Below are 15,412 nucleotides of genomic sequence, written 5' to 3'. Positions count from 1 at the left end.
CCTCCTCCTCCTCTCCTACCCCCCTCATTACCATCCTTCTTCCCCTCTTTCTATTACCTCCCCCTTCCCTCCATCCTCTCCTCTCCTCTCCCTTCTCCTCCCCCCTTTCCCCTCACCCTCCCTCTTCCCCTCCCTCCCCTCCCTTTACTCACTGATATCTGTTTCCTCTCCTCTTCTCTCCCTTCCCTCACCTCATCGGCTCCTCCTCCCCATCTCCCTCCCGACTGCCCTGCCTTCTTCATCTTTCCATCACTTCCATCTCACCTCCATCTTCTTTACTGCCATTAATATTTCCTCTCTCTCTCTCTCTCTCTCTCTCTCTCTCTACTAATCCAAGTCAACTCCCTATCCCCCTCTCCCATCTCTACCCACATCCCCTCCCTCTCTAACTTCCCCACACTCCCCCACCCCCACCCCATAATTAAGCCCCCACCCCAGACTTAAACCTCCTCTTCCCCACTTAATGATTCTCCCTTTGATGTCCAGCAATTTGGGTTATTAGATACTTTTTTTCCTACTGCATTTTCTTCTTGCATTATATAATATAAGTAATTCTTATCTTTCCATCTTCTTTCTTAATGATAATAGTCTGTCTTCAGTGTAATTTTCTTTGTTACTTCCAATGCCTCTACTTTCCCCTATCGTTCTATCCTTTTAAATTTAGTTTTTATTAATAAACTGTACTGGTTTTTCAGTGTCATATTGTTTTTGCCATTATATGTTACCTATAATCACTCTAACGATGTTAATATTTCCTTTTCAGTTATCATATTTGGTGTCTTTATGTTAGCTTATCACTTTTTTTCCACTAATTTTCTCATCATACTTCTCCAATCTTTCTTCCTGATTCACCTCCACGTCTACGTATTTATGCGCCATTTTAGCTTATCACTCCTTTTCCACTCTCTCACCCTGCCCTTGGGTGGGAAAGGAGGTCCGGATGATGATCCACTCTCTCACCTGATTCCCTCATTACTTCCTCTACACCCGCGGGTTTACTCCCAGTTATCATGCTCTGATAGGTAATAAATCTTACCATCTATTCAATCTGTCCTGAAAAAGGAACACTACCTTGAAAAGTGTTGGTTGTGATTTACATTCCACGTCGCTCTGAAGATTCCGTAACACAAATTCCTCACTGATTTATTCTGCACATTACACTTCACCGTACACTTATAAGTTACTGATGCAAACTACTGGAAATAATGAAACGATACAAATATGGGAAAGATATGTGTAATAAAGAAAATAAATAAACAAATAAATCGCTGAGTAAGAGGTGCTACAAAGTCTCCTATGTCACCTAGAATACGTCCCTACATTTGGACCAGGCTCCTATTGTTAACAGCTACAGAAACAACCAACCAACTCTTCTCTACTACACGGTTTTTACTTTAACTTGGCCTAAAATTGTCATCTCTCTATCTTGAACGCTGAGTTGGAGCAACAGATAAACAATAGAATTTGATGCTAATCACGTTGAAGTGCTATGGACAGGGAGTAGGTTCGTTGCGTTATGTTATTCAGCCGCTGAACTGCGTGAAATAACCTGCAAAAGGATGAAAATCTGGACGAACTTAGCGTAAAAAGAATATAACTTATTATGCTTGCCTATGTGGTGTACTAATAATGATATTCATGGAATGAATATCGGTATTATAATGGCATTAATAACAGACAAGAGAATATTAAATGTAATAAGAATATAATGTCACTAAGTCAAGGTGGTAATGAGTTTCTTTAACCAACAAGAACAGTAGTCTAAATCGGTCAGCTTACTCTCACGCCATACGCCATTTACCCTTATTTTGCTCTCTCTCTCTCTCTCAGCCTTAGATAATCATTCTTTCCTTCTGAAAGAGAGAGAGAGAGAGAGAGAGAGAGAGAGAGAGAGAGAGAGAGAGAGAGAGAGAGAGACAGACAGACAGACAGACAGACAGACAGAGACCAGTTACAAGACAGACTGCGGAGGGATGGATGAATTAATGAGAAGGGGAAACGCGTCAGGAGATGCTAACCAGAATGAGAAAACGAGGAAGAACAGTAACGAGGAGGAGGAGGAGGAGGAGTTACACAGACAAACAAAAAAACCAACGCAGGATAAAACATAACCTCCTTGGCGAAGATGATAATCCCTTCGCCAGCTAATTCCTATCCCTGGGGTGAATAAAACCGTCTGAAGACAGCAAGACCATTCTAAAAAAAAATGTGTGAACGTGAACCCGGTAGACTGCAGACTTAACCTCCTCCTTTTGGGGGATAAGGAAGAAGTTGACAGGCGTTTGTATAGCCGGGTAGTGGAGCTGCCCTGTTAAACTGATGCCACCACAAGATGGCATCCCTGTCCCCGACGTGAAGGGGTGAAAAAAGTATTCATAAGATACAGAGAATACCGGTAACTGTGTAACAGACTGACATAGCTAGATGAAAGATGACTTCGTTACCAAATGTTGACAACTATACTATTCTTACTCTGACTTGCAGTAAAATTGCCATATGTCCATCCTCTATGCCGAGTTGTAGCAATAAACTGACACTCAAATATGGTGCTATTTACGATGTAGTGCAATGAGAAGGATATAGAGCTGTAGCGCTGTCTTCTTCTGTCACTGACCTACGTGGAATAAGCCAAAAAAGGACGAAAACCTGGGTCAAGCTACAAAACACTATAGACTCAACTGGTAACTATACTCCGTTTTTTTTTTTTTTTTTTTTTTTTTTTTTGAGGCGAAGATGCACTTGACAGGTACGTGATCATTGGATGAATGCAACATGTCCAAAAAATATTTACTAACCCAAATTTCCCTCCCAGATATTTGTTGTCAGTTAATAATGCTAGATTATGAAGTAATGTTGCATTCCGCCAATAATCACCAATCTTTCAAGTGCATCTTCGCCTCGATTTATATAAAAAAAAAAAAAAAAAAAAAAAAAAAAAAAAATATTTCGTGCCGACTCGCGCTGGTCACTGCATGAAATAAACGTCAAGACAAAACCTACACAACACCACTATGATGACACAAATTCTACACTGCTACTCTCTAATTATTTTATTCAATTAAGGAGAGTCTATGATAGTGAGAGGGTTAGAAACTGTCCCCATTACTTCCTGTAAATCAACTGAGATTTCTTTTTAATCTTGCTACTGCCAGGCGATTCTATTGCCACTTGGGATCTTTAGTAGTGAAAGGATTAATGAAGGCTACATTTCACCAATCAGTGTTTCAGTAACAGGACGTCTTTTTCATTTTATTACTAACCATATTTTTTCAAGCATCAGATTCTGGACATAGGCTACAAAGTCCATTGCCGAGGTCCATTAGGCCAGCCACGACACACAACCAAAGGACTGATCCCCAGCGACACCTACACGTCCCTTAACGCTTTGGCACTAACATCCATCATCTGTTTTGTACACCACGAAAATTCATATGGTAATAAATGTGGTGGTGATTTTATGAGGAGTTAGTGAAGCCATAAGGAAGAGCAAAGAATATGCTGATAATCTTTTTTTTTTTCCTTAAAACCATTCCCCTTTTTCTCTCCCATACTCTTCTCAAAGTCTCCTCTCATTACCTTCCTCGTGAATCTCATTATCATTCGTGTTACTCAGACGCTCTCACATTTCACTCATCTCTTTTCACTCTTGATTCCTTCTTTTTCATATTTTCTTCCTTTCATCTCCCTCTCCTCATTTCATTACCCTCTCATATTCCCACTCAAATTTTTCATTTCACTTTCTTCTCTTTAATCACATGCCTTTCTTATTGTTCCCTTCACAGTTTCATCACTTTCTATTCCTTTCATTTCTCCCTTTCTGCCTTTCTTCATTGCCATGTATATCCACATTAACTCTTACTCCAGTAGGATTCGTTAAGCTTCCATATAACACTAAACTCAAGCTTCTGGGGCACATGGAAAGGGACTAGTGGATACAGTGGACAAAAGTAAGGCAATGGATAAAGTGGAAAGGCATAGGATAGGAAAGCCACTATTCCTCTTTCTCTCTACTACATTATCCCTCGTAGACAGTGTCGTAGTGAAGGAGTGAATGCCAGTAGCACGCTATTACGTTATTATCAGCCATATCTTAGGCCGTGGCTACACGATGAGTTTTCAGTGTCAGTTGCGAAGCACGTTTCGGTTCACGGGCAAACCATAGGGGTCCAAGCGTGGTGCTGACGACTGGTGTGTGGACAAGGCGTCCACACGAAGCGTGCACACCAACGAACCGGTCAGTGTGTGTGAGGCAACCCGGAACAGCAGTCATTGCTCCTACGATATCCACACTCCGAAGAAGGAGAGCTGCACCTCTGTGTGTTTTGACAGCCAGTATAATCATGAAAAGGAGAAAAGATTGCAAGGAAAAACGTAGTAAATGGGTTAAATGTTTGCTGAAAGACAAAGAACGAGGTACTATCGTGAATGAGATGAGCATGGAGGTCGAAGAGTTTCTGCGGTACATACGCATGATTCCTGACTTGTACGAGACATTAATGGAAAAAGTGCGTCTATTTATATAAAAGATTGATACATATATGAGAGAGAGTCAGAAAGTGCAGTAAAACGACTTGAGGTAACCCTTAGATATTTGGCCTTAGGTGTAAGCTACAGAAGCCTAGAGTACATATCACGCATATCACGGAATTCCCTTGCACAGATTATTACTGAGACCTGTGATGCCATATACAATGTCCTAAGGAATGAGTACCTGAAGGTACACTCGCATCAAATAGCATCAGTGCAGGGGGTGAATGACGACTTCGGAAACAGTACACGTTATGCGGCTGCAACAGTTTGATACTACCAATATGCATCGTCGCACATTTTAAAATGTACAGTGTGCACAGATATTTTTTGGAGCGATTGTACGTCCTTGTCCTGTGTCCATAATTACCTTTTAGTCATACAACCACGTAAAATGAGGCAGTGCGTGTGTTTGGGTGTATGTATAGTATGTTTCAATGTATGTGACTATGTATTTATACAGTGTACAGTATTCTATAGTTTATGCTACACAGCAAGGACATTAAAATAACAGCATAACGTTGCTATGCATTTGCATGGTTTTAATGAAGTGCATAATCATACAGGTGAAGTAGATTACATAACGGTGCCATTGGCATAACTACGTACACGGTTTACGTGTGAGTACAAGGTTATTGATATCAGAATTACGAATATACTTGGTCAACCATTGTTACACAGACATAATGCGGGTAAACCAATGACACATAACACTAGTTGAGTACCTTTCAGCCCTAGTCCTATTAGCAACAATTCGTACCCCCACTATCTGTGAGCCATTCACCCACAAGACCTACATCTATATACCCCTGCTGGCACTACCCTTTACCGTATTCCATCCCTCAATACCCTCACCCCCTTCCTCTTGTACCCTCAACCAATTCCCCATTACCCCACCCCTCATCCCTGTGCCACTACCCCATGCTATCCTTCTATGTACAAGAATGATCGTCATACATGCTTGTGGTATAGCATAATTCCTGGTTGGATGTGTTACAACTCGGCTGCTCATGCTGCCTGTATACGATGTGGGACGCACGGCAAAGCATCTGCATATTACCATAAAACAGGACAACTGTTATCAATTATTTGGCAATAACACGCTGCCGTTGATCCATAGTACGGAGTTCATTTTCAACTAATGTACCCATGCAACTGGCATCGTCATTGATGGTGGCTGAGGTTGGTGGCATTGACTGCAATTCGTTTATTGCATAGTCCATGGTCCTCTGCACTGGGTCTCTTGTCTGCTGTTTCTTCGGCGGTGAAAGCCATTCACATGCTGCTGTTGAGGGCCCTGGCAAAGGTTCGCCGCTCATGTCCGGTGCGTCACAGTCGTCTGCTGTGCACTCAACATTCTGTAGAGGTTATATAATGCAGCATTGCATTTCCACACAGCATACCATTGGTTATAGAGAACAATGTCTATAAGCATGGGTAGAGAAAAGCAACATATTATGTTAAATATGCAAATGAAAGACTATATGGATATCACGTGATGGTTTTACAATTAATTAATTCGACAATATATTACTCAACTAAAGCAATTGTTCACAGCGAAATATCATGCTGAACAGCATACAGTATTTAATCGATTTGGTCAGTACTTGTGTGTGTGTGTGTGTGTGTGTGTGTGTGTGTGTGTGTGTGTGTGTGTGTGTGTGTGTGTGTGTGTGTGTGTGTGTGTGTGTGTGTGTGTGTGTGTGTGTGTGTGTGTGTGTGTGTGTGTGTGTGTGTGTGTGTGTGTGTGTGTGTGTGTGTGTGTGTGTGTGTGTGTGTGTGTGTGTGTGTGTGTGTTATACTAAGGCGCAAGTGATCTGTGCTCATGCGTGAGTGAATTATTTTAAATAACTGGAAGTACGTTCGTGTACAGTCGCAGACTTATGTCTTGATCTTCCTTCAGCGAACAGTTGTGGAACTTTATCAGTGTTTTGTGAGTTGTTTCTCACAAGTCTTCGCCACATTTCAGGTAAAGACATTAGTCCACGAGTGTAGACCGGTATTCATTATTGACAGGTTTCACTCTTCCAGATGCCGTCTAGGCCAGAGGAATGGAAGAGGATTGCCTCACAGTTTGAAGAGAAATGGCATTTCCCAAAATGTTTAGGAGCACTTGATGGAAAGCACATCCTAATTAAAGCCCCCAGAAGATGTGCTACTATTATAACTATAAGGCAACCCACAGCATTGTTTTAATGGCTCTAGTTGATGCAAACTATGAATTTGTGAAAGATGACATAGGCACCAATGGACGCATTGCAGATGGGTGTGTTTGGAACCAATCTAAACTGCAGCATTATCTAGAGTCAGGTGAAGCAGGGCTTCCAGAGGATACAACGTTGCCTGGAGGCGAAATACCCGTTCCCCATGTCATGGTGGCAGATGAAGCTTTCCCATTAAAACCCTACATAATGAAACCTTATAGTTACCGAGGTGAGGATGTGCAAGAAAAAGTGTTTTCATAGGGACTGTCACGAGCTAGACGTACTGTAGACAGTGCATTTGGCATTCCTGCCAGTAGGCTTAGAATTTTTGTTAAACCTATTGAGCTAAACCCAGGCAAAGTTGTCAAGGTTGTTCTTGCCTGTACTGTCCTGCACAATATGTTGAGGAGGCATCCTGTGCACCAGAGTTGCACCGGATGTGGGGGATACATCATCTCCGAGTGTCGCTGGCCTAGATGCACAGTTCCTCAGTGTTTGCCATGACAGTGACAAGAACGCATGCAATAATGCTAAATTGATTAGAGACGAGTACAAAAAATACTTTAACCAGGAGGGTGCACTGCCTTGGCAAAGCGATTAGGAACGTTAAATAGAAATTACTAGGCTACAATGTGGCCCAACAAGTGATGACGGATGTAGGTCAGGGCCGGTATTAATAAAAACTTCTAGGAGTACTCCTAAAATTACTACTAAAAGTGGTTGTAGCTGAGAGTTGCTTCTAAAAGTTCCTCCTAGGAGGACTCGTAGTAGTAATTTCGTTACTACCATGAAGTGTTGCCAACACAAAGAATCTCTGCTTAATACAGTATATTTAATAAATTACCATTAGAAAGCCTTAGAGTATCAGTAAGTAGTTTAAAAATGAAAAATTAGTTTTTATATATAGAAACAACATCTATTTGATCATATATTATGATTCTTTATGAATGTTGATAAAATGGATAAAATGTAAACACATCGTGTGGTCAGCTGACCGTGGTAATTTTTCCTATTCACATACACTTCTTCATACTGGTTTGGTGCCACAATTCGTATGTGAGTCCCATCAATCACACCAGCTATCCCAGGAAAGCCAGCATTTCGCCTGAATTTTCTTTCAGTTCTTTGTAGTTCTTTAAGTGTACGAGGGACCTTCACAAACCTCTTAACAATGTGTGGAGCAGTTAGAGCATAGAGTGTTTCCGTTATCACATTGCTCACTGATGGCTGCGATGGTCCAAAGTCATCACAGTTACACTGCTGCATTTTTCCAGTTGCAAGGACCTTAACAGTGTCAACACTTTCATCTCGGGTGTGAGAGGATGGTTTCGATGTGTGGGCCTTTCCAGTACATCTTTTACTAAATCAGTAATAAACAGAATGCCCTCACGATCGAAATGGTACCTTCTTACAAGTTCTTGATCATCATATTCCATGAATGTATCCTTCCGAGCTCGAAAATTTTTTCGTGGTGGGTGGTGTCGGTCAGCCATGGTCTATGTTGTCTTGTCTCTTGGTGTTTGAGGGACGCAGCTACTGTGATTACTGTCACTAAAAGCCCTCCTAACTCCTTAAAAGTCCTTGTGGAGGACTTTTAATTTTTAGCGATTTTACGAGTGAACTTAGGAGTTGAAAGTAACTTTTAGGAGTACTTCTAGAAGTTAGGAGCCAAATTTCACTTTGAGAGGAACTTTTTACTCCTAGGAGTTTTTATTAATACGGGCACAGGTCAGTAATTCCTGGTACATGGAGATGAGGAGGACAAGCAATTGTCGCCTTATTGGGAAAGTCCGAAAGACAAAAACGGTTTGTCACTCGCCTCTGTGCACAGAAACTGACCGTAATGTACTGTACTTATATCTTTGTGGTCGGGAGCTCACTGTGATGGTAGTTGTTGCATCCCATATCCTGTTGATTGTGTTATTAGTTACATTTAGATTATTTACGTATCTTTGTAGCAGGATATGCAAATTTCGATATAATTATCATTAGTTATATCTGTAATCATACATTTAAATCTAACAAAGTCAGCTTGTGGGGTACCAGCAATCACCTCCCAGGCAGAAGGACGTACAGTACGTTCGTCACCTCTTGTTTTTGTCTGGGTGCTGTAGAAACTGTGGTTTCTCATTCATCGGGTAGGGTATTATGGAATAACGGGTACTCGTCATGCGCATGGGTCTACATTATTCTGTACTGTAGGTACGTAATAATATTTGGTGTTGGTTCATGTTTGTTGTAAGGATAATATAATAAAACAGTATACACGTACTGAGGGACATGTTTCATTACCTCTTTCAGTTACTACTATACTCCTTAATCCAGACGCCCCGCCCCCTTCACGTAATAAACACAATGTAGGAGGCAGGGATTACCTCTTGGAGAGCGGCGGGGGGGGGGGGGGCTTCTGGGTTAACGGTGAGTGTCCCGGGTATAGTATAAAATTCGTAGAGCATCGTCTGGCTGCTAAACTTTGGGATTACACTCAGCCTACATACGAAAGAGTTAAATTCATGCTTACCACCTCATCAGGATGCATGCTTGATGTGGCCACCCTCTGTGTTTCTCCTTCATCCAGAAATCGGAGTTGGTTAAAGCACCAGAGCCTCGGCATATACAGTTCGTCAGCACCTGCACCAGGCCACTAATTTAATTTCCTTTTGGTACTGACTACGTAATGTATTCCACTTCTTTTTAACTGTTTCTAGCATGCACAGTGGTAGATCTTCTTTCATGTGAGAAAGCAATTCCATATATGCCATATGTTTCTCACCATGGTTTTTGTAACTGTCACTCTTGACCTGCCACAAACATGGCCGGTCTTTGTACAGTTCTATAAGTTGCAATGTTACAGCCTTTGGCCACTCAAATGGTGTTGCAGGCGATGAAATATTGTCCATCTTCGCTTAGTGACTGCTGTGCGGACGTGGTGTGGGAGGGATCCACGCTGGTGTCCACCCAACCGTTCATCTCCAGCACGTGCACCGCCAAGGAAATGTAGGTGGTTCAGTTGGTTTGTCTACACGGTCACTACTCCAGCAAAACTTCGATACCATGCTCGGAAACTGACACTGAAAACTGATCGTGTAGCCATGGCCTTAGGTCTCCTAGGAAATAACTTCTGGTGGTTGATGCTGTTCCTAATATCGGTTAATTAATCAGACGAAATTCACAGAAGCCCCTGTTATCCCTCTGATTATAACTGACAGGCTGATTTACATAATTACGTCTAACTACACTATAACAGATACAATTCACTAATTAAAGATTGTTAACTTTGCTAAGGGGATGACGGATAGTCCTCACAAAAAAGTTGCCTGAACTCCAACTCCTCGCAGAAGTTGGTAAACTCTGTGGATTCGTGTTTCCACAATTCACACGCTTCACGAAATACCATATATAAAATGTTTGTGTTTACATGGTCAGACCACTGATTGCATAAAATGTTTATAAGGTATAAGAAAAATAACAATAATAATAATAACAACAATAATAATAATAAAAATAATAATAATAATAATAATAATAATATGGAGAGAAAAGTGTCTGTGTATATTTGCTTAATGTACTATGTTTGAAGTGAAATGGTGAGGAGCTAAGGGAATGGCCCCCAATCCGATAATTGTTTCGTGGAAATAAATAAATAAATAAACTGAGCATCTAATGTGGGTCTGCACATACAAAGTTCACAATAAAAAGTATTGCTATGGCAAATTACACAGTCACTCGGGAAATAAAAATAAAACTGACAATTTGCTACACCTTTCAATGCCCATACCTTTAACACTTTAAAGGTAGAGTTCTCTCAAGGGAATAACATAATCATGAGGTACCTTAAGTTGATTTCGCAGGTGAACCAAAACCAGCATAACGGGTGCTCCAATTAGATTTCAACTCGGACAGCTACGACTTCTTAAACCGACAGCTACGACTTCTTAAACTGACAGCTAGGACCTCTTAGATTTAAACAGTGACTGCTAGGACTTCACAGATTTAAACACTGACTACTAGGACTTCTTAGATTTAACCACTGACTGCTAGGACTTCTCAGATTTAACCACTGACAACGAAGACTTTTAGATTTAACCACTGACTACTAGAACTTCTTAGATTTAAACACTGACTGCTAGGACTTCTTAAACTGAGAGCTAGGACTCTTTAAACTGACAGCGATGACTTCTTCAACTGACAGCTAGGACTTCTTAAATTTAAACACTGACAGCTGGGACTTCTTAGATTTAAACACTGGCAGCTAGGACTTCTTAGATTTAAACACTAACAGCTAGGACTTCTTAGATTTAAACACTAACAGCTAGGACTTCTTAGATTTAAACACTAACAGCTAGGACTTCTTAGATTTAAACACTAACAGCTAGGACTTCTTAGATTTAAACACTAACAGCTAGGACTTCTTAGATTTAAACACTAACAGCTAGGACTTCTTAGATTTAAACACTAACAGCTAGGACTTCTTAGATTTAAACACTAACAGCTAGGACTTCTTAGATTTAAACACTAACAGCTAGGACTTCTGCCTGACTATGATAGCCATGTGTATCAATCAGCAGCAAATGGGCGAAGAAAAGTATTAAAAAGAGGACATTTAATAACTAGATGATAATGCCATTCTAGATTTTAAAATTAGTCGCAAAAATATAAAAGCTAAAACCTGACATTAAGGCTTGTAGTCACGTCAGTTAAGGAAGCTCCCTAACACCTTTTCTTAAGCAATTTATTTTGCTTTTTCAACTTACTGTCCTCTTCTGTGTATTGTAAATTCTTCTCATATCGCTTCACTTTACATACATAACGTACGAAACAATATTAACCAGCAGTATCTAAAATTAAATCGCTATGAAGAGGTGTTAGGGAGCCTCCTTACCCGACGAGAATACGGGCCTATGTCCCTCACGGTCAAGCCTTCTCATTTTACTCGTATTCCCGTTGTCAACATGCGATTTAATACAGATGGGTGAGTCAAAGAAACCATCGTCTATTCATATACAGATAACACCAAGCTATGTTACCGAATTATAGGAGCCGGGGAATGGGACTACTGGTACCGGTACTATTAACTTTATCATAGTCCAAACGACCCCGTATTTATATCATACTCACGAAAAAAAATATAGTGTTTTATCGTATGGACGTGACAATTCAAGCTTTATATTCTAGATAAAGTTTGACGATAATATTCTTCTAAGGATGGGGTGTTGGAAGCTGAGAGAGAGAGAGAGAGAGAGAGAGAGAGAGAGAGATGGGTAGGACTTTGGGATTCAGCTGAGACCATTAGAGAAATCCACCGAGATCAGGAATGTCATCTGTCTTCACCACTCACTGTCATCACCACTCACTGTCATTACCACTCACTGTCATTATCAACACCCACTGTCATCACTTCATTACTCAATCATAATTCAATCATTACCACTCATCACCAGCACTCTCCATCACCACCATCATTATCACTCACCGTCAACACTGTCATTACCTTCACTGTCATTACTCAGCACAACTCACTACCATCACTCAGCACCACTTACTACCATCATTCATCTCCACTCACCGCTGTCACTCATCACCACTTGCTCTCAACACCACTTACTACTCACTACAATCACTCATCATCATTTACTATCATCACCACTTACTACTAACTATAATTGCTCATCATCACTCACTGCCATCACTCACCACCACTCCACTATCACTCATCACCACTCAATACTATCACACATCACCATTCAATACCATCACTCACCGCCACTCTACCATCACTCATCGCCACACACTACCATCACTCCTCACCTCTCACGACCATCACTCATCACTACTCACTACCATCACTCATCACAACTTACTACCATCACTCATCACCACACACTACCATCACTCATCACTACTCACTACCATCACTCATCACAACTTACTACCATTACTCATCACCAATCACTGATCCGACCCCAGCCATTGTCTTTCTCTCGTTAAAGGATTTATAAACATTCTCCTGCATCCATTACAGCAAGATACCCCCCCCCTTTTTATTTATTCTTTCTATCACGAGATTAATTTATTCACGTAACTCAAATGTTTTACTCTTTTTCATTTCAGTCACTGAAACAATGATCTGAAAACAATGATATTAATCAAATGTGGAGAGAGGCAAAAGAGGTTTTGCATGAGAGTGCTGAGGTTACTATTAAGAAAAAGGGAAAAGCGAGAAGGAAAAAGTAGATGTCAGATGAAACATGGAATGCAACTCAGAAAAGAAAAGAGGCTAAGTTAAGAAGTGAAGAACAACATGTTGATGGCCAGGTAGTTGAAGTACTTAGAGCAAAGTACTGGAGTTTACATTCTGAAGTAAAAAGACTCGTTAGACGTGATAAGAGGAGGCTATATGATGAAAAGGCAACAGAGACAGAAATTAAATTAAGTAAAAATGACGGTCAGAGCACAAGTGCAGCGTATCAGGCCATAAAGGAGTTAACTGGGACTGAAAAGAGAAGGAAGGAAATACCTGTACGAGATAGAAATGGTAATTTAATGACTAAAGATTTGGATATAAAAGGAAGGCGGAAAGAGCACTTTGAATCTGTTCTAAATAGACCAATCCCAGCTGAAGAGGACATATAGCCAGCCGAGAGAGATTTGCAGATAGAATCGGGGGATATAATTTTGGAAGAGATAGCAAAATCTATAAAGGAGTTAAAGAATTTTAAGGCCCCAGGAGAGGATGGAATATTCCCTGAAATGCTTAAGGTGGAAAATGACGAGTTGATGAATGCGCTTTTGAAACTTTTTAATGTGGCTTGGGATAATGGTGGAATTCCAGAAGAGTGGAAAAATGGAGTGATTATAAAAATACCAAAAAAGGGAGATTTAAGTGTGTGTGGCAATTGGAGGGGGATAACTTTGACACCTGTAGTTGCAAAAGTCTTTTCCAAAATCTTGTTGAAGAGAATAGAGCCAGTAATTGATAAAATTTTAAGAGAAGAACAAGCGGGATTTAGCAAGGGTCGAGGTTGTAATGATCTGATTGTTATTGTAAGGCATCTAATGCAACAAGCTAATAAGATGAAAATGCCACTTAGTATGTGTTTTGTGGATTTTGAAAAGGCGTTTGATAGTGTTTCACGTGGAGCTATGTTGAAAATTATGAAATTCTATGGTATACCAGAAAAGTTTGTAAATATTATTAGAAGCCTACATGAAGGTACTTTTTGTAAGGTAATGGTGGGTGATTCTTTGAGTGATCCACTTGAAGTTAGGTCAGGAGTGTTTCAAGGAGTTCTTTCGCCATTGTTGTTTGCTTTGGTTATGGATTATGTTATGAAAAAGGTTGTAAGGAGAACAGGTGCAGGAATTAACTGGAAAGAAAATAAGATGCTGATGGATTTGGACTATGCTGATATTGTACTGATTTGTGGAAGTATTTACGAGATGCAGAGGGTGCTTGATTGTCTGGTGGAGGAAGGAGAAAAAGTGGGCTTGGTAATAAATTGTGGAAAGACTGAAATTATTAATATGAACGTGGAGAACTAAATCGATTGTGTAATTGGGAATAATGTGGTGAAGAATGTAGGAAACTTTAAATATCTGGGAACGACTGTATCATCTAATGGATCATTAAACAATGAAACTGAGGAGAGGATTAGACAGGCTTGGCGAGCTGTTGGAATGTTGAAATCGGTTTGGAATAATAATATGCTTTCGGTACATACTAAAGTGAAAATTTACAAGTCCATGGTTAGACCAGTTTTAATTTATGGGCATGAGTCATGGTGCAGTGCAGTTGCAACAGATCAGAGAGTGTTGGGATTTGAGAATAAAATACTGAGAAGGATTCTTTGGGTAAAGTGGCAAGACAGAGTTACAAATGCAAGAGTAAGGGATATTACGAGAGTGGAACCAGTTAATGAATATGTGAGACTGTCTCGCTGGAAGCGGCTGGGGCACATATACAGAAAAGAAGGTAGTGCCAGAATGGACTGCTAGAAGAAGAAGAGGTAGAGGTAGGCCGAGGGAAACCTGGTTGAGGACAATGAAAAAGGAAGCAGGAGAGGAGTGTTGGTGGGACCTGAAGGAGATGGTGGAGAGAGTTCATTGAGGCCCTATGCATCCCGTGGGGTGTCACAGGAAATGATTGATTGATTGATTGACTGAAATATATCCCTGCCTTTATTTACCATCATTTGCTTTTATTTTTTTAAGCAGTGTCATTTTGTTCCACTGTTTTTTCAGTATCTTTACCAAGCACAATATTACCTCTCTCTCTCTCTCTCTCTCTCTCTCTCTCTCTCTCTCTCTCCCCATTAACATCAGTTTAGTTCTTATTGTCTTGAGAACCCAGCTGGTGTTCGCTTGCTAGAAGGAGGAGGAGGAGGAGGAGGAGGAGATAAGAAAGCATCGAAGGGAGGGAAATACAAACGAGAAGGGTGGAGAAGGAATGAGGAAGGTGAAGACAAAGAACAAAGATAACACAAACGAAGGAGCAAGAATGAAGAACGTAGTGAAAGGCAAGGAAGAGGGCGAGATAAATGAGTAGAAAAGACTGAGATAAAGTGGAGGTGATAAAGGATGAGGACAAGAGAGAAAGATGGTGTATGAGAAATGGAAAATAAGAGCAATATATTCAACAAGAACGACGGAAAAGCAGCAAAGAAGAGAGAGACGAGGAAGAA

This window comes from Coenobita brevimanus, chromosome 1, assembly GCF_032717465.1.
Source record: "Coenobita brevimanus isolate Jiangsu-jjx chromosome 1, ASM3271746v2, whole genome shotgun sequence".
NCBI classification, from domain to species: domain Eukaryota; kingdom Metazoa; phylum Arthropoda; class Malacostraca; order Decapoda; family Coenobitidae; genus Coenobita; species Coenobita brevimanus.
Note: the sequence above shows the minus strand (reverse complement) of the source record.